Genomic DNA, 18,216 nt, shown 5'->3' on the forward strand with positions numbered 1-18,216 from the left:
CTAGATAATACCTGGTATGTTTCTTAAACTCTGAGGAACTTGTGAGCTTGTGTTGCTCACTGAGTTTTAAGATGTAAGGAGTATAAAGAATCTGTTTATTGTGGTTATGCTGTTGTACTTTCTCTCTGGAGAAGAGAGGTTTAGGATGAAAAAATTATTACCATTATTCATATGCCTATTGCAATAGGAACAGATAGACCCTGACCCCATACTTTGTCTGAAACATTCAGAACAGTAGAAATCTGTTTACTATTTGTCTTGAATATAAACTTCGCAAACAGGCTGAGGAAAGTGGTGGCTGAGCAACTGGTACATATTTGCTTCTGATGATTGCTACAAGGGTGTTCTTCTGGGCAAACTAGACAGCTGGCAGTAGTAACTCCTCAAGCTTCGTCAGTCAGAGGTGCCTGGTCATACCTGGTGACAGCCTAAGCCTCTCTTGCTAATAGTTTTCTCAGTGTGGAAATTGTAATCTTAACTGTAACTTTTCCTTGATAGTTGTTGAAAATTAAGGAGAAGCAAGGGAGCTGAGCTGACAAATAGCATATGTATTTGGGATTCACTAAGTCAAAACAGGTTAACATAATAAAAAACAGGTGAAACACTGCAAAAATCTTTGGGAGACTTTGGATGATTTCTCTGTGTGGGCACGTGTGCTGGGTCACTGCTTCTTCTAGTGAGAACTTTGCTAAACAATAAGCTTGTGTGCTTAACTTGCAGTAAATTATAGAAGTTTTCAGAGGTGTGATGATAACTGACAGGTCATCAGGTTCAGCTGAGTTGAGTGAGCCAGAGTGAGAGTGATCTGAAGTAAGGGTTTGGTTGGTTTTTGATTGTTATTTGTTTGGCTTTTTTGGGGGGAGTGGGGGTGGGGGGTTGGGAACAGGGAGTGGGGCATCTGCCTGGCTCGTATTGTTTTATACACTTCCTTTGTTTTAAGAATTATGTGGGAATATGACCAAAGATGCTTGTAAGACTGTAGCGGTCAAGAGAGGGCTGAGATGTTTTGTCCAAAGTGCTGCCTGTGCTGCCCCATACAGGATAAAGACAAAACCAAAAAGCATCCAACCCTTAGGAGTGCAAGGGATGTTTTTCACTTTTGATAAATTGAGAGTGATTAGCACATGGTGTGGTTTTAACGTGTAAGGAGACATGAAGTAGGACAGAGGTCTTTGCCTGTAATTTAGGGATTATGATGAGCAATATTTAGAAGGTACTATTCATAGCATCATAGAATCACAGAATGGTTTGGGTTGGAAGGGACCTTAAAGCTCATTCATTCCCAACCCCTTGACACAGGCAGGGCCACCATCCACTAGAACAGGTTGCTCCAAGCTCCATCCAACCTGGCCTTGAACACTCCCAGAGATGGGGCAGCCACAGCTTCTCTGGGCAACCTGTGCCAGGGCCTCACCACCCTCACAGGGAAGAACTTCTGCCTAAAGTCTCATCTCAATCTCCCCTCTGTCAGGTTAAAGCCATTCCCCCTTGTCCTGTCCCTACAGACCTTCGTCAAAAGGGCAATATTAACTATAACTTATTCTTGCTCAGCACAATTTTTTGGGGGGTCTTTTTTAACATGTAATCTAATCTTTTTTTTATGGAAATGGAAATAAAAATGCAAGTTAGTGTAATTCTGTTTGCTGTTATTCCAATTCCATGGATTATAAATATTAGATGTGTAAGTAAGTTTAATTAGCTTCTGTGTAACCTTTTCTTATGCACTCTAAAGTTCCTCACTGCACCTAGAAAAACACTGTGGAAAAGTCTCTCTGGTCACATTGGACTTTGGTCTAGATATGAGGTCTACCTTATGAAAGCTTAGTTGACCAGTTAGAGCTAATATCACTGACAAAGTTAATATCCTGAGAGTAGCCGTATTACTCATGCCACAGTCTTAGAGAGTAGAACATAAACTATTAGCTTCATTAGTACATGTTCTAGGATTATGTGTTCTCAAACCAGAAAGTATCAACTTAGTGCTATAAGCTTGTGGCATGCCTGTGGCATTTTAGACACTGCATGACATGGAAAAGGTTTGCGACAAGGGCGTTCAAGTGAAGAAAACACAGTCATTATGAAGGACAGTTAAATACATCAGGGCTTCTCAGCATGAAGAAATGAGTCCAAACAAGATATGACAGAACACAATGAAGCTATGAGTAGTGTACCCAAGTGCACAGAGCATTCCTGTCTCTGACCTTGCCAGCTTATGGCACAGATAGTTAAAGACTGGGACAGTGCACCTGGGAAATAGCACTCTTTCACTCCCTTGATCTGATGGTTGTCTGACAGCGACCAGCACAGGCAAAATTGTGGCTAGATGGACCTCCAGTCCAAGCTGCTATGGCTGCTCATGCCTGTATATGGATAGGTTCAGTTGTGTACCTGGATGAATGAAAAGTGCTGTTTTCTTGACTTACGGAGCTTAAACAGAAACACGAGATATCATGGAGTGTTGTGAATAGGGTGGGTTGTGGAGAAAAGAAGAAAAATAATTGCAGCAAAGAAAAGTTACCATTTACAATGTGTCCTTTTAGTTCTGTGGACTTACCCATAAATAAATCATTTTAGATTTAAATTATAACTCAAGGGAAGAAAAAACCAAGTGACTATCTGTGATTAGTGGAACAGGGCTGGTCTTCCATCTTCTGAAACAGTTCCCTACAGTGCCCTATATGTCTCTTTCCAGATAGGATGGAGATCTGGCCTTTTTATGCTGCGTGGTTTTGTAAGTTCACTGGCTGTCAAAACTGCAGGGTTTACTCACCAGTAGAAGGCTTCTACTCAGTGTTAGTATTAAGTATTGTGACAACAGGTATCCTATGCAGGGACTTTCTATAACTACACAAGCATTTCCATCTCTGTGCTTGCTCAATCAGAGTTTACTTGCTAGAACTTGCTGTGGTAGCTTGTGATATGCAGTGCTAAACTCATGTCACTCACTCAGTAGGGAGCTCTGACAAGAGGTATTTGGTTACTCAGATCTATGAACCTTACCAGTCTCACATAATTATAATTTACTGTAGTAATCTCCAAACTGCTTCTGAAGAATAGTTTCTTTTTTCTTTCCAGTTCCCTGAGGAGTCTCAAAGTGTCAGATGCAAAAAAGAAGGAATTATGGAGGCCATGTGAGACAGCAGTACTTGCATCCTTAGCCTGCTGCAGAGGGTCTGAATTACCTGTGGGAAAGCACAGGCAATATGACTTCTTTCATATTTCATGGGAGTGAACGACAGCTAGGATTTGTACTTGCCACAGCAGAATACCCAGGTTCATGCACTAACGCAGGTCAGCTATTTAGACAATACACGAAAAATCTCTTTTGTCTGTTGGACTCATAGAATCAAGGAATGGTTTCTGTTGGAAGGGACCTTAAAGCTCATCCAATTCCAAGCCCACTACCACAGGGACTGAGAACTCTAAGGTCATTTCACAAGTGACAAATTTCACCACAACACTTCCCAGTCCAAGAGGGAATTTCAAGCAGTGCTGGATGTCTGCCTCCATTGACCTTCCAAATTTTTCTTTTCTTGCCAGAAAGCCTTTCTTTTCTAAAAGTATTTACTTGACTCTGCATATTGTAGAGATGGATAATACAGTGCTGATTTTAAAATCCTTACCAGCACAGGGTATAAGAAGACTTCTGAAAGACTGTTAAAAGGAGTGGCTTTGGAGCAAATATTCTAACCTAACATGCTTTTCTTGGTGTAGGGTGGTTTTTAAACCCTCCCCCCCCATTCCCCTCGTAGCCACTACTGCTGTCCTCGTCTTCTAGACCATTTAGTACCCTCCTCTTAGTGTCAGTAAAATACAGTTACTGATGCTGATAATCATTATGTGATAATCCATATTAATTCAAACTTTGATGTATAAACAGGTCCTATTTCAGCATCAAAAGAAATCCAGATGGAAAATGCATGCACACACACACACACACACACATGCACATACCCAGCATGTAGAATGCCTTCAAGAAACCGTAGCTAAGCACCTTATTAGTATTCCTCCCTCCTCTGTTTCACTTGCAGCAAGAGAGGGCTGAGCAAAATGCAGTAGAACAGGCACAGAGACAGAGCTGGCAATCATCTCAGTGCAGGCTGCTGAATGTAAGGGGTGGGGGGGATGCAGCACAGCAAGATTAATAACCTTGCTCTAATCCTGTGCACCCTGGAAGGAGATACCTCTGGTGACTGAGCTGTTCTTGTCTTGATTGATCGGGCTCGGTGAATGCGCGGCTGGCAAGGCACCTTGCTGGAAGGAGAACCCCCTGGTTTTGCTGCTCTCTGAAGTCTCTACCCATCTGGGAAGGTAGCAGTGAGACGTACCATCTGCAGCACAAGCAGCAGCTACTACCGACAGTTTGCACTACAGGTTTGACGGTGAGCAAGAAGCCAGGTATATTGTGCACGGGGATATTTCTGTGCTCAAGCTACTGAATTTCACAGTCTGATCCTTCTGCAGCCCCCTTTCCGATTGCCTGCAAGTTCTGGGCTTTACTTCTGGCATTGTCTCTTTGGACGTTTTTTGCTGGTAATGGAAGATCGGTAAATGGAACATCTGAAAACTAATTTGGTTTGCCTCTGCCTGACTCAAGCAAGAGGGAAGCAAAAAGCATCAAAACCTCCTGGAGGGATTTAAATTTCTTTTAAAGAAGTTTACAGAAGGACCGGACAAAAGGTAGACCCAGGGGGTTGCCCACCCCTTGTTTCCTTGTTTGAACTGAGGGGAAAAGCTAAACCATAAGTACTGGGTGCATATGAACATTACAAAGTCTGTGCTTTTTACCCTTTTCTTCCTTTTCTGTATTTTTTCCCTTTGGTGTTTTTTTTTTTGTGTGTGTTTTTTTTTTTTAAATTTTGTTGTTGTTGTTTTTTCTTCTACCCCTGCCATTTGCACAGGGAAAATGCTTGCAAGATAATGATCTCTAGTGCTGGAAAATGTTGGTTAAATGCACTGTAAAGCTCCTTTCATTTCAAAGGTATTAGAATTTCTAGGGAGAAATTTGTTTATTTAACCAGCTAAAATATTTGGAAAGCATCTAGAATGGGCAAGAAATGCAGATCATAGGCTGTCTTCAACAGAAGTCTCCATATTTTCGTAAATCTTTTCTAGCTGCTTTTTGTTTTTTTTTTTCCTCCCCTATGCATTTCAGCCAGCTCTGGAATGATGAATATGTAAGTAAATAGCTGCTTCTGCTGCTGTTAGCGGAAGGGGAAGGTAGCAGAATGGGAATGTAAGGATTTGTGCGTCACTTATGTGAAGTTCCTCTGTTTGCTTTTCATTAACCTTTTGAATGCTGCTGCTTTCTTTGATTTCTGCTAAGGAATTTATGAAATCTGTAGAGCCCAAAAGTCATAACTCCTTTAAAACAGGGCACTATCACAAATGAGTTCTTGTGGGCCCTTAATTTTTTGAGGTAGAGGTGCTACCAAGTGCTCAGGAGGCAAAAGTAAATGTCTCCTCCAGCATGGTTCATGGCAGAGTATTTCTGGATCATAAGGCTGTGATGCTGTGATGCTACTCGGTTTTTAACCTGGCGCTTGTAATGCATCCTCCCCCAATGCAGTTTCTGCAGGAGCAGTGAGACTGGCGTAGCCTTTTCCATCTTTCCATTAAATAATAGGAATAAAATACCATTGGAGCTCTTATTATTGAGCTTTTTTTTTATTGCTGCACTGATAGTACTTAACATTCCCAAGGAGGTAAGAAAACCATCTCTAAGTACATTTCAAAGAAGCTTTGTTCCCCAAATGGAATTGCTAGGTTCTCACTTCTCAATTATATGAACATGAATGACTAATATTGAAGGATATGATATCTATTTGAAAGGCTGCATGGCTGGTTATTTAGTGTTAAAAGGCATGGATCAAAATACAGTTGTACTGAATAATCAGATGTTGAGGGACTTGCATACATACGTAATGCATGCAAAGAAAAGGGGTCTTGCGTCAGATTTATCAGTGTAAGTACACATCAGATGGGTGGACCTTTGATCCATTTGGTACAAAGAAGTGTAATGACCCTTCTTGTAATAGATCCTTTGTTGTAAAGCTGAAACTTAATGAAAAGGCTCTGCTTCTGAGTAATCAAATCACTTTATGTTATTGCATCCTGTCAGTCCCTCTATTACCCAGTGGTTTTGCATAATAGCTTTAAAGAGGGATTGAGGAAGCAAGGAGAAACTGGTTATAGGTGTGTTTCCCCTCATTTTCTGAAAATGATGCTCTGTGTTGCATGTGCCTTTATAGGATTATGACAAACAAATGTCTGTCTGGGCAGGTTGCAGTTTGCTACAGTTTTCCCTCATTGTACTTTCCTCGATCTCCATCACATGTAACACCTGAATCTATTAATCTAGACCAGGCAATGAGCTAACCTCTCTTTTAACTATGGAGAACAGGCTGTATGTAATGAGGGCTGAAAGTGTATGTGTAGAAATGGCAGCTCATGATCTTTATAGCCTTACCCTGTTTTTAGGATTGAGCTATGTAATGAGACCTTCAAACTGACCGGCTGAAACCAGGGGGGAAATGTTCTGCCTGAAGATGAAACAGCTTTCATGTTCTGGGGACAAAGATGGCACATTTGCTCCACCAGTAGTATTTCTGCATATTCTGATGTATAGGATATAATTTAGTAGTGTTGCCTTAAACTGAGTGGGAGGGTCATCACCTCTCTGCTGGCAAAGAAAGATGTCAGTGTTCTCTGCTTATAGTGTCCAGATGTTATTAATCATATATCTCTGTTCGTCATCAACCCTACATAAGTGAGACTGGTAGGAATGTTTTTTTTGCAACTAGTATTTACCTCATTATATACCGTAGACCAAAGCAAATGGTTCTTTTACATTTGAACAGATTCATTGAAGAGGAAACCTTATGCTTCTCCTCTTCACCCCCCAAACCCTACCTAAGGATTTTTGTTGATTTAGTAGATTTTGATTAGAACTTTTCCAGGATTTAAATTATGGCTTCCTAAATTATACTGTCAGAGTATCTGTTTTGGGAGGTGTGTTTTGTACATCTTACGATCTAAACGATATTGTATCTAAAATGATGTATCACAGGATAGGCTTTGGTTTCTAATTCCAAAATGGCAAGAATGTAAATGGGTAATACCCAGTGCTAGCAGGTTTTAGGTGGGAACAGGCTTTAGCATAAGTCAACCCATATGTGGTTTTTTCTTAATGTTCAGTTGAAAAAACTGTGGAAAGAATGTCAGGTGTTTCTTTTTTGTGTCCCTTCCATTTTAATTGCATTTCACACTTTAAGACGCCATGTCTTCAGTATCACCTAAATTAGAAAATACTTTCTTCTCTTCACTGTTTGGGTGCTTGTGTAAGCTCTATCCACTGTGCATCTTCCTGAAATAGGAAGACCTGCATGAGTCTTGCAGTGGGCGTTATCGTAGGTAAGGTCTCTTAGCAAGAATATGGGGTACGATATGATTCTTGTGAGCTGAATTATGTAAATGTTGCTTTAAGAATAAGGGGAAGATAAATAAACACCAAATTTCTTTCTCACTTAGCCCCAGTTAATTGAGCACCTTCTTTTTTTTCTCACTGCTGAAGTCAGCCAGCCAGGCACTAAGCTTCGTCAGCACATGTTTCTGTGTTTCTGAGACCCAGGGTACTTTACACACGAATTCCTCCTTCCTTCTGAAACAAGCTCGGCTGACAACCGGTAATTCAGGCTTGGAGCTCTGCAGCAGCATGCAAGCAAGGTGGGGGACTGGAGATGGGAGAAGTACTAGCAAATAGAGGACTTAAACCAAAACAATAAACTCTGTGGGATAGCAGAACTCCCTTTTGGTTGCTGACTCATTGTGTTGGTCTGCAATATTATCTTGCATTAATATGACACTGGGCTTGACTTTGAAATAAGGAGCCAGGAAAGAGCAGTTTATCACTAAACATGCAGTGCTTATGAATGTGTACTACTATAATAACAAATGATATGATCACTGCAGATTCCTGTGGGTAGAGTTAATGTTCTTAAATCTCTTACTTTAAAAGAATAAATAGTTAGCAAAATTTATTACTTTTAGCCACTTACGGACCAAAAAGATCTTACAAATATATCCTTTCATTTGTCAAATTAGTTGACTGCAATAAATTACTTTTCTGTTTGTTTTCTCCCTGCATTGCTCTCCTTCCCTTTTCATCCAATGTCAAAGGATAAGATTTAGGAATGATGGAGACTCCGAAACCAAAATTCCAGTTCCTTTCCTGGCAAACAAACATGTTAGATAAACTCAAAACCTCTTAAGCAGCAGCTTAAAAACAACTAATTTTTTGCTTTCTGGACTCCTAGTTGGAAGTGTGGAAATGAAGTTTGTTTGAGAGATTGTTTCATTTCTTAGCTTTTCAAAAATTTCTTAGGTTGTCTAGGGAAGATAGCCTACCTGTTATTTGACCTCCCACAGATTCTAGCAGCCGAGAAGGCATCCTTTAATAGTAGGAGTTCCTTATGTTTTTATGAAATTAATGCAAAATATCATGGTTTTTTTTGTGAGTTGTAGAACAAAAAAAAGCATGAGAAAATGTTGACTTGGGCACTGCGGCTTTCAGGAGTGATCCAAAAGGGAAGTATTGAGAGCATGGATGCATACATAGGTACTTACTTCTGGAGTGTGATACCTTTCAGGTTGGTAAGATTAATGGTGACATTCTCAAAGTTAAGGTTCAGATGCCCAAGTGGTATGCTGAATTTTGTACATCTATTTCATGTTGCTGAGGAGGAAACATGCTGTTTCTGTATTCTCAAAATCTGCAAGATGCTGCTGTGTAAAGAGCTCTTGCCAAACTTAGAGTGGTACATAAGGCAGACTCCTATTGATCCTGGAGTAAAGTGGTGGGTAGAGGTTCCTTCAGGAGCTGTAGACTTTCTTTCCTAGAACATATACTGAAGAGGCAGAACTGTAGCAAGGAATCTAGGTCTCTTCCTGCTGCATATTGAAGAAACTTTTCCAATGGACAGCAGTAACTTGCCAAAGCTTTTTTTACTCAATTTGCTATCAGTGGTAGTTCTGTTTGTGCATTGCAATGACTAGCAGAGACATCAGTGTAAAACAATAGCATGCTTAAATGAGGCTCATAACTGCAAATATAAGGGGGTTTTATTGCTGTATTTTTGATATAGCTTTGAGCTTGCAAGCTGCGCCAAGATGATTTTCCATGAGGCCCATTATTCTAACCTTTTGATGTTGTTTTGGTAGGTTAAAATTTTTGCTAGGTTAAATTTTGATGTTGTTTTTTGGTAGGTTAAACTTGAAGTCCAGCATGTACTAGTAATTAGGCACTGTGAGTCCTAGTACTGTTGTTTATCCTGTTTACAAGAATCAGAACAGGTTTATATACTTCTCTTCCTATTGTTTATTTATAGGAGAAAATCCTACCAGTGCAATATGAGGCTATCAAGCAGTGGGCATATTTTCCACATAATCTTGGCTTTCTTGTTCAAATTTGTCTCCTGGTGTGTAATCTTTCCTGCTGTCTTTTCTGCTGTTACAGAACAAAACTGGCAAATGAGAAAGAAAAGCAAGAATTCTGTATTACAAATGTGGTGGAAGAAAACATCATTTTGGTATTAGGGAAAGCTAGGGATGACACTCCTTTGCCTGTGTGATTCTTTCCTCCCTCCATTATTGTTCATCAGTTAAGCACTGTTGAAAGCATCGTGTTGATTATAGTTGAAGGGACAAGGAGGTGAATGTTCTGAGATAGGGCTTTCTACAAAGGCTCTCACATTGATGCTGTGTTTGTTCCTACTTATTCATAGGCTTCTCTCTGCAGCTACTCACTATAACTGTGCATTTTATGTAAACCTATAAATCTTCACTATACCCTCAGTTATTGCAGGAAGAAAATGAGGCACTTCGAAGCTGAATGACCTGCCTACTTAAAACCTGCAGGAGTTGCTGCCTTCTGAAAAGCAGAAGATTCAATAGTAGAAACTGGAGAGAAAAGAGGGGAATGGGTGAACACAAAGTAGGAAGGAAATACAGTGTGGAGATTACCCCAAAGACAAAAGTGGTTTCATGTTCTTGTAGGGCACAGGCAGGGACTGCATTGTACAGACTGCTCCTGAAAGAACATTTTCTTAGTGTATTTTAGCAGTTTTGGTGAGGAAAAACATGTTGTAGAATGTTCCTTTAAGCATCTCAAGCCTATGCTTCAGAAATGCCACTTGGGTCCTAAGTCTGCATTTTTATTTTGAACAGGAATAGACAGAGTAAGGCTCATAACAGGAGTGGCATTATTAAAACTCTGTAAGGGATTTGGATCTCTCTTGAAGAAGCTTTGAAAGCATAAAGCTTGCCCTTTGATAGGAAATTAAGCTACAATTCCTCAAGCAAAGAAATATATATTAAGAATAAATATCACGCAAGAACATGTTTTCCTGGGAATCCTGACTCACCCCAAACTCTTCAATTATTGCATTGCAATGAAGTTGTCTATTAAAGTCATGTTCTTTATCTGTTCAACTATGCAATCATTCATTTCAAGTGGAAGTGCAATCTATTTCTGAAAACAAATCAGATAAAAGACATATTTTGAATCACATTCTGGCAAAAGGAAAGTGTGAACTGGAGTAAGGTGCAGGCCCAGGAAATAAAGATGTTTTTTTATGGCTAGAAGTTTATATGGGTATTTGCTAAACTTGAGTTTAGATGGGGTTGTTGGAAGAATTATGGGAGTGATGAATTCACAATAGTTAACATTGGATCAGCTGCATTCAGGAAGTCAGAAGCAAATTGTGGCAGGCAGAAGAGGTAGAGTGCAAGTATCCCAAGATAACATTCAAGTAGAATGACTGAAACATTGAAAATTTAGATCATAAAGGAAGTATGAAGTAATTCAACTGAATTGGTAGATAATTTAATTAATTTCTGGAAAAAAAAAAACAAGTATTACGATTTCTGGAGCTTGTGAGCTAGATTTTAGAACATTTGACGGTGGAAATTTTTATGTTATCACCCACATGTTTTCCAGTGAAGAATGTGAGTCAAAACTGTAAGCTTGGCAGGCTTTTAGTGACTAAAAAAAAATTGTGAATGGCTTTACATTATCAGCTCTAGAATGTACAAAGGAATTTGGCTGAGTTAATGTACGGTTGAATTAATGTAACCTGACTGTCAGGCAGGAAATACCATGCATTTTCTTTCTGTTCTTCTTATTTCATATCACGCCTGATCCACATGTATCTGAATAGTACCTGAACTATTTACTGGAGAACAGAGGGGCCTCAGGGGAGCAAGGATTGCCTCTGTCCTTGGCACTGTCCTGCCTTGCAACTGTTGTGCGATTTAGCCAAGTAACGGAGAGATGGTATAGCCTGACTTGTTAGCTCTCCTTTTCCTCTTTTGTCATTGATATTCAGGGCTTGCTGCAGTGACTGCCCTTCTTTTACACAAGTCACCACCCTTTCAAACCACAAAAGATCCCTTCAAACTGGGATTCCCTTGACAATCGGCTTTATCATTTAAGCAGCTTTATGGAATACTGAAAACAGTGACGGTTGAGAGAGATAACTAGGAGACTTCTTGTAATAGAAGTACTTGGCTTGGGGATGGTGTGTTTAAGGATCTTAGAACGCCTAAAAAAGTCCCTTAATCTGCCTTAATTCTTATTATATTATTTGTCTGAGGTGGGTGGGGATGAAAGAACTTTCTTTTCATCTAGATGAATAGAGAAGTTCCACACTTGTCTCCAGATAGATCAGCTCCATTCTGCACTATGCAGATGGAAGCTTGGATTATCACTTTCTAATACATGAATCATCAAAAGTGGTGTATTTAGATTGGTCCTGTTTTTAGGCAGGTTCATGTCTGCATTTCTATCCATTGATTCGGAGAAAACTCCAGGAACAAACTCGCCAGCAGAGTTTCAAGTTGACAAGCAGGTATTCTTTACTGCGGCGCCTGGAGACACGGGGGATAGCTCCTCCTAACGTGTGTCCACGAATTGCTATACAGGTCATCCTTATATGGTCACTGAGCATATTACATCATTTTCCAAAAAAGTTTCCGGCATGCATACAAAAATGTGGTGGTCTTTAAGGGTCGTTTACTTTTCCCAACAAGCTTAATTAACATTACAGACATAGCAATCATCCTGGCCTTCTACTTATCAGTTAGTTAAACTGCTCTCATCCTGGGCAACTGCTAGTCCGGGATACTCCCTAGTAGATGCTTACACCACCTTAATGGGTTTATTAACACCTCAAGCATAGTTTATCAGTTAGTTTATCTGTGCCCACCACCCTGGACATCTGCTAGTCCCAGATACTCCCCATCCCCAGGTCCTGTCCTTCTATTCTGCTTTTCTCACACCTTTTGTCCTGAGGTCCTGAGGGCCTGAAACTATGTCAACTACCTTCAAGCACCGCAGTTATTTTCCATTACAAAGCCATCAAACTTAACATTACTTAGAACTGATTACATTTTGTACTTTTGTGCCTCCTTGTTTCACCATATATGAACCTTTTTCTTCTCAAGGGGAATATTTGCCACCAGGCAGGTAGTGTTAATTATGTAGTTTTCCTATATGGGAACTGTTAGATTAGAAGTTTATAAAGAGAGGGTGGAATATCCTTGGTTCCATGAGTTTCTTCTTGTGAAGATGTGTGTGAAACTTTCCAAGAGTATTAACTTTTAAGTCTCTTTATGAAACACCTCATTTAACATATGGGGTGTGTATGTTCTGTTAGATGTGTTTACAGAATGTAGAAAGGCAGGGAAAATTAGTAAAAGGTCTGCCCAAAATACTTCTGTTTATGTAATCGAATTTCCCATTTGCTTTGTGTGAATCATGAGGTTCTCAATCTCTATTCCATCTGGAACTTAATGGAACCTTTTCAGGTCTAGCAGTAGAGGAACCTAACTCACTTCATCATCTCTTTCCTGTCTGTGATATAAAACTACATTTTTGCATTTCTATCTAGGGATGAACCAGTTTAAAGTCTTTCTGGTGGTGTCAGCAGGAAATAAGGTGTGTTCATGTTTTCAGCTACGGGGAGGGAAACTTCAGGAGCAGTGTTAATATAGTGGTCGTCTTGAGTAGGCAGAGGAAATGGATCAAGCTTCTACTCTTGATATCCCTGTGGGGGGGAAGTGAGTTTTGTGTTACACTGAGGGATGGGAAAGGGCATTTTGGGAAGTAATTATTTTTTCTAAATGTGAATATTTGAGAAAATATAACATATTTCTAAATGTAAGTATGTATTTCCTAGGCTTATTTTGTTCAGGTCGTATGTCTACAGTATGATGAGAGTGCTCCCCTTTATTGGAAACCATGCCTGAGCTTTTAGTGTTTAAATTCTTTTACCTCTGAATGTTGCTTCTAGTTGATTCTTTCTTTCCGTGTTGTTTAACTGCAATTGGTGTACTAGAAGACCGCTTTCATGATCTTGTCCAGCCCCTCAGGCAGTGGAAATGAGTAGGTGGTTCCAATAAGCATGTCAGTTTATGAGACTAAGCATTTGGCCTCGAGTTGTTGTTCTACAAATTATTGTCTAAACAGTACTTTTCAAATGTAGGTGCAATTCTTCCATCACTTCAGGCTTAGGCGTGTTTTATTATTTAAACCTAGCAGTAAGCACTACAAGAAACAGTGGAGAAAAGGTCAGTGGAGCGAGAAAAGGTCAGTGGAGCAAGAAAAGAATGTCTTCTACAAAAGGCTCAGATGCACCATATGATTTTAGTAGGTTAAAACAGGTACTAGAAAACATCAAGAATGTAAGGTTATACAGGCTTTATACCATTGCTAATAATGGGACTAGAAATTGCCCTCTGTTAGCGTAAAACACTGACTGCATTTTTCACATTAGAAAGGAAAGGAAATGCTTTAATTTTCTTTTCTAAAACAAATGGTGAATGAGCTCTTGCTTTTTATGGAAAATATCTCCTTAGGAAGTAAGATCTCTGGAGCAGCTAATGCAGTTGGAAAAGGCAAGAGGCTATCATAGCTACACAAAAAGGGTTTTGGGCACTACTGCTAGTGTAAATTTATGGTGGATTGTTTTTAACAGCACATCTTAAGGTCTGCTACTCGAGCTCCAGTGCTTTGTTTCTCCTCCTGCAGTTCTTCAGAGTTTCAGTTATTTTTTTTTTTACCTGAGGTCGGTATTTAGAAGGAGCGGATGCGTGGATGATACAAAATGAAGCTAATGGGGTATTGCCCTTGTTTTTGCCACAGACTGGAAGTCTTGGTTGAATTCATTGTTTATGCAGACTTTATCTCCGAACAATGGTGCTCTTGTTGTCCTACTCATTAACTGTGTTAACCACCAATAGAATAGGCAATATACCCTGGGTTTGACTCTAGGGGACTGCTCTGGCCCCTTTTCGAGGGAGCAAGCTCTTTTTCTGTGCCTGTTGACATTTCAAAAGTTCAGGTAGCTGTGGTTAGCTGAGCAGTCTTATATTTTATCTACTATAACCATATGCAGCTACTCTCTGATCTGTCTTCCTTACTTTTGCTTTTTCTATGAGTTTTCCTGTAGGGTAAAGAATGTATGGATTTATACACTGTATAGACTCCTAAACCTCTTATTGAGCTATCACATTAAGCTGGTAAATTGCTCACTCAGTGCATGGCTACTACCCCTCAGGACAGAAATGAGGAGCTTCCCTCCCATCACCTTATGTTCTCCTGACACTTGTGTTATTTTGGATTAACTTGTTTTCTCTCTATTACTGTAACAAATATCTTTAATGGCATTTCATTATACATACAATGTTCTGAGCTTCATAAAATGAGGCTTTTACTTGCTTGAGCTTTCAATCTCTACTTGCAGGCACTTGGCAAGTACTAATCACTTCTTTTTGAATGGCTGTTAAAATTCAGTCATTCTGTGAGACAAAGCAGTACTTCCCTTTTGAAATTATGCTATTTAACTTAGCAGAACTGGAACAAAACTGGATGCCCAATCAATGCAACACAGTAAGGATCAAGGCTGTGGTTTGAATATATGATCTTTTGCTAGCTGTGACCTTTAAAGCCAAAATTATTCTACTAAGCTGCTCCTCCACAGGCAGAAGTGAGGATCAGAACACTGGTGTTGCCTTGCTGCTGCCTTCTGGATTGCCTTCAGTGGCCAAACAGGTTTAAAATTATACTGCAGTAGTGCAGGACAGGGATGATAGATCACATTGGAGATGCCTACATTTGAACTACCTGCACTGATGTCTAGAACTGATGCAACTGCTATACATATTGGATGAGAGGGCAATAAAGGTAGGTCATCACGTCAAGATAGCAGGCAGCCTTCTTGTTACTTCAGGGTCTAAGGAGAAACTGCACCATTAGCAAGGCTAGTTTTAGTTTTGTTTCTAAATTGTTAATTATTCTTTTTCTTTGCTTGCCTGCCCTGTGCAGGTAACGATGGTGATGAAATACGGAAACAAATTCTGACTCATTCTCTTCTATACCAGCTAGTTCAAGAATAATTTGAAAAGCATTAAGCAAGAGCTGAGCTACGAAATCAACCATGACATTCTGACTTGCTGCATGGGAGGTTATACCTTGTTTTCCATTGTTTTGCATAGCTTCTGGTTCACAGCAGATTTGAAGCTCCAGTCATGGTCTCTACTGCAGCTTATGCTAATACATCATGTTACAAACCATGCTCTGGAAGTCCAAGGTTGATTGTGTTTCCCTCAAGGATAGAAACAACAAAAGTAGGACTATGGGATCAGTCTGAAGATTAGAGATGCACGGTGGTGTGCTCCTTTAATTGCTCTGCAGGGAAACGGGAGGACTGACAGTGGCTCTCTGAGGACCCTGACAGGTCATAAAGCTTAGAATAGTCAGACTTGGCAGCAGCACTGGGGCTTAGAGACACTACAGCATTCTAGCCAGCTGATCCCAGTAAAGGATTTTCTGCAGGGTTTGGTTAGAACAACTCCTGTAGAGAGAGTTTTAAAGAAAGGAAGGCTATGGGGCATGAATCTACAGTCCCAGATTTAGAGCAGCCTTTGCCCCCTGAAGAAGATCCATATGGCATTTAATGAATATGAAGATTGTAAGCTTTTATCAAAAAGTTAATAGGACTACATGGTGATTACTCTTAAATTTATGGAATAGAATGAAAAATTAATATAAGTGTTTTCCTTTAGGACTTGTCAAACTATACCATAGCATTTAATGTTTAGGATGTAAATTTCTATTGCACTTGATGGGAGGATCCAAAAATTGAAAATTATTATTACAAAGCAAATATATTTACATTTAGGATTTTATCTAGAGGGCAAGCACGGAAGAACACTGGAACTTTTTTAAGCTATCAACCTATCACTTCCACTGTGGTGGAGAGGGTACATTTAAAATGTAACCTAAACTTGTTGTTAGCATTAGTTCTATATTTAAGACTTCATCTACATTAGGTAAAACTGTTTACACTGTTGTGATACTCAGAGAGGTGGTGTGAAATGGGGAAGGGAGGTCAACAAAGATGGTGGCTTTAACTTCTGGTTTTGGAAATTAGTGCATTAAAAACTTAGACCTTGATATGAGGTGAGGAAATTTTGTGGGATTCATAGTTTTCAACATGATAGAGGCAAAATTGAAACAAAGTATACACATTCAGTAGTCTGTATGTATAGTCTCACTCTAGAAATCTTTAAAATACGTTTTTTTGATTCCAAATTAGAATTAGACAAAGGAGCACTGAATCCTTCAAGACAGTTCCTACCATCTTCTGCATAAATCTAACTACAGTTTAAGTAGCAGAGTTAATAACACATTAGTGTTGTTATGATGTTCTGTTGCTGTCAGAACAAGGTTGTGTCTGTCCCAAAATACTTTGGGCTACTTTGCTTTATAAAATAGCTTGAGTTGACGACATGCTTTGATCTCAGGTCTTCATGAGTACAGATCTGACTCTTGTCTCTTTCTTCTTTATTCTCTTCACACTGCACAGCACTGACATTTCTAGACTTTGGTCAGGGAGTAGTACTATTTATTTAGAAATGCATTCCTGTTCTCATGTTGACAGCTAGAAATAATGTGCATGTGTGTGTGTATATATATATATATATATGTACACACCTATTTCTTCAGCAGGTTCAAGTGCTGCTGTCACACTTCTGCTCCAACAGAAGCAGATTTTCTGTTCATAACATGATAACTTCTTGTACTTCTGAGGTGAACAACTATAAGAATTTTTTAGATGACCTTTTCTCTTTTTTTGCATTTCCTGCAGTCTGTGGAAAGAAGATTCCGTTTCAACTGAAGAGTTGGAACAAGTGTTTTCCCTTCCCCCAGCTTTGTTTCCAAAAATGAGTTGCAAGTTTTCTCACCAAGGCTCTTTCCCTCCCCTCCTGCAGGAGCAGATCTCAATAGTGTTGCTTCTGGCAAGTGTTTTCCAAAGACTGTATCTGAGACCAAGCATGACAAGACCATTTCAGTGACTTTAAATCTTTCAAGCTTTTTCTCTTTGCTGTGTTTTTTTTTTTTTTTTCCCGGACTTCTTACTGAGTTTTATCGTGAGTGAAAGTAGACAGTTTAGAAATCAGTTTATTTTCTTGGTGACCTGGAACTGCTTCGTCCATAGCTGTTATAGAAGCCTGATTTCTAAATTCAGTTGCTTGTGGTGCAGCACAAGCCCTGAGAACACCATCAGGACACTGTTTCAGCATGATTCCTCCTGTCTAATGGCAACTTGGAAGGGGATGTGGTATGTTAGAAGCCCTGCCTGCCTCTGAGAGCCCAGTTCCTTTCAGCAAGCATAAGGAGGTGGTTCTAACAACGCAATGTTTTGGTAACTGTGTGTGTATTGTTGGGGCTTAACATGCTTATAGGCAAGCAATCTCTCAGGGGAGTACTTCCAATACCTAAAGAGGCTGAGAAGAAAGCTGGAGAGGGGCTTTGGACAAGGGCCTGTAGGGACAGGACAAGGGGGAATGGCTTTAACCTGACAGAGGGGAGATTGAGATGAGACTTTAGGCAGAAGTTCTTCCCTGTGAGGGTGGTGAGGCCCTGGCACAGGTTGCCCAGAGAAGCTGTGGCTGCCCCATCCCTGGGAGTGTTCAAGGCCAGGTTGGATGGGGCTTGGAGCAACCTGGTCTAGTGAAAGGTGTCCCTGCCTGTGGGGTAGGAACTGGATGAGCCTTAAGGTCCCTTCCAACCCAAGCCATTCTGTGATTACCTTTACTTGGGTGGTGTTTTAAGGTGGTTCTTAAGTTATGAACTCTTAAACTTGGAAGACCTGA

At 39.9% G+C, this 18,216-nt stretch overlaps 1 protein-coding gene across 5 annotated transcripts in view; it reads left to right on the forward strand.

The window, feature by feature from the left end:
- Window positions 1–4,023: 4,023 nt before the first annotated feature.
- Window positions 4,024–18,216, forward strand: part of LOC134157869 (leucine-rich repeat-containing protein 4C) — a 536,647-nt gene continuing 522,454 nt past the window's right edge. For 3 of the 5 annotated variants that reach the window (XR_009962502.1, XR_009962501.1, XR_009962500.1), the window contains exon 1: window positions 4,024–4,680. The gene's annotated coding sequence lies outside the window, so the exon portion shown is untranslated. The remainder of the gene's footprint in view (window positions 4,681–18,216) is intronic. The other 2 variants (XM_062607292.1, XM_062607295.1) reach the window with 1 other exon arrangement.

The sequence above is a fragment of the Pezoporus occidentalis genome, unplaced genomic scaffold (genome assembly GCF_034315485.1).
Source record: "Pezoporus occidentalis ecotype Australia unplaced genomic scaffold, CSIRO_AGI_Poc_V1 ctg121, whole genome shotgun sequence".
Lineage (NCBI taxonomy): Eukaryota > Metazoa > Chordata > Aves > Psittaciformes > Psittacidae > Pezoporus > Pezoporus occidentalis.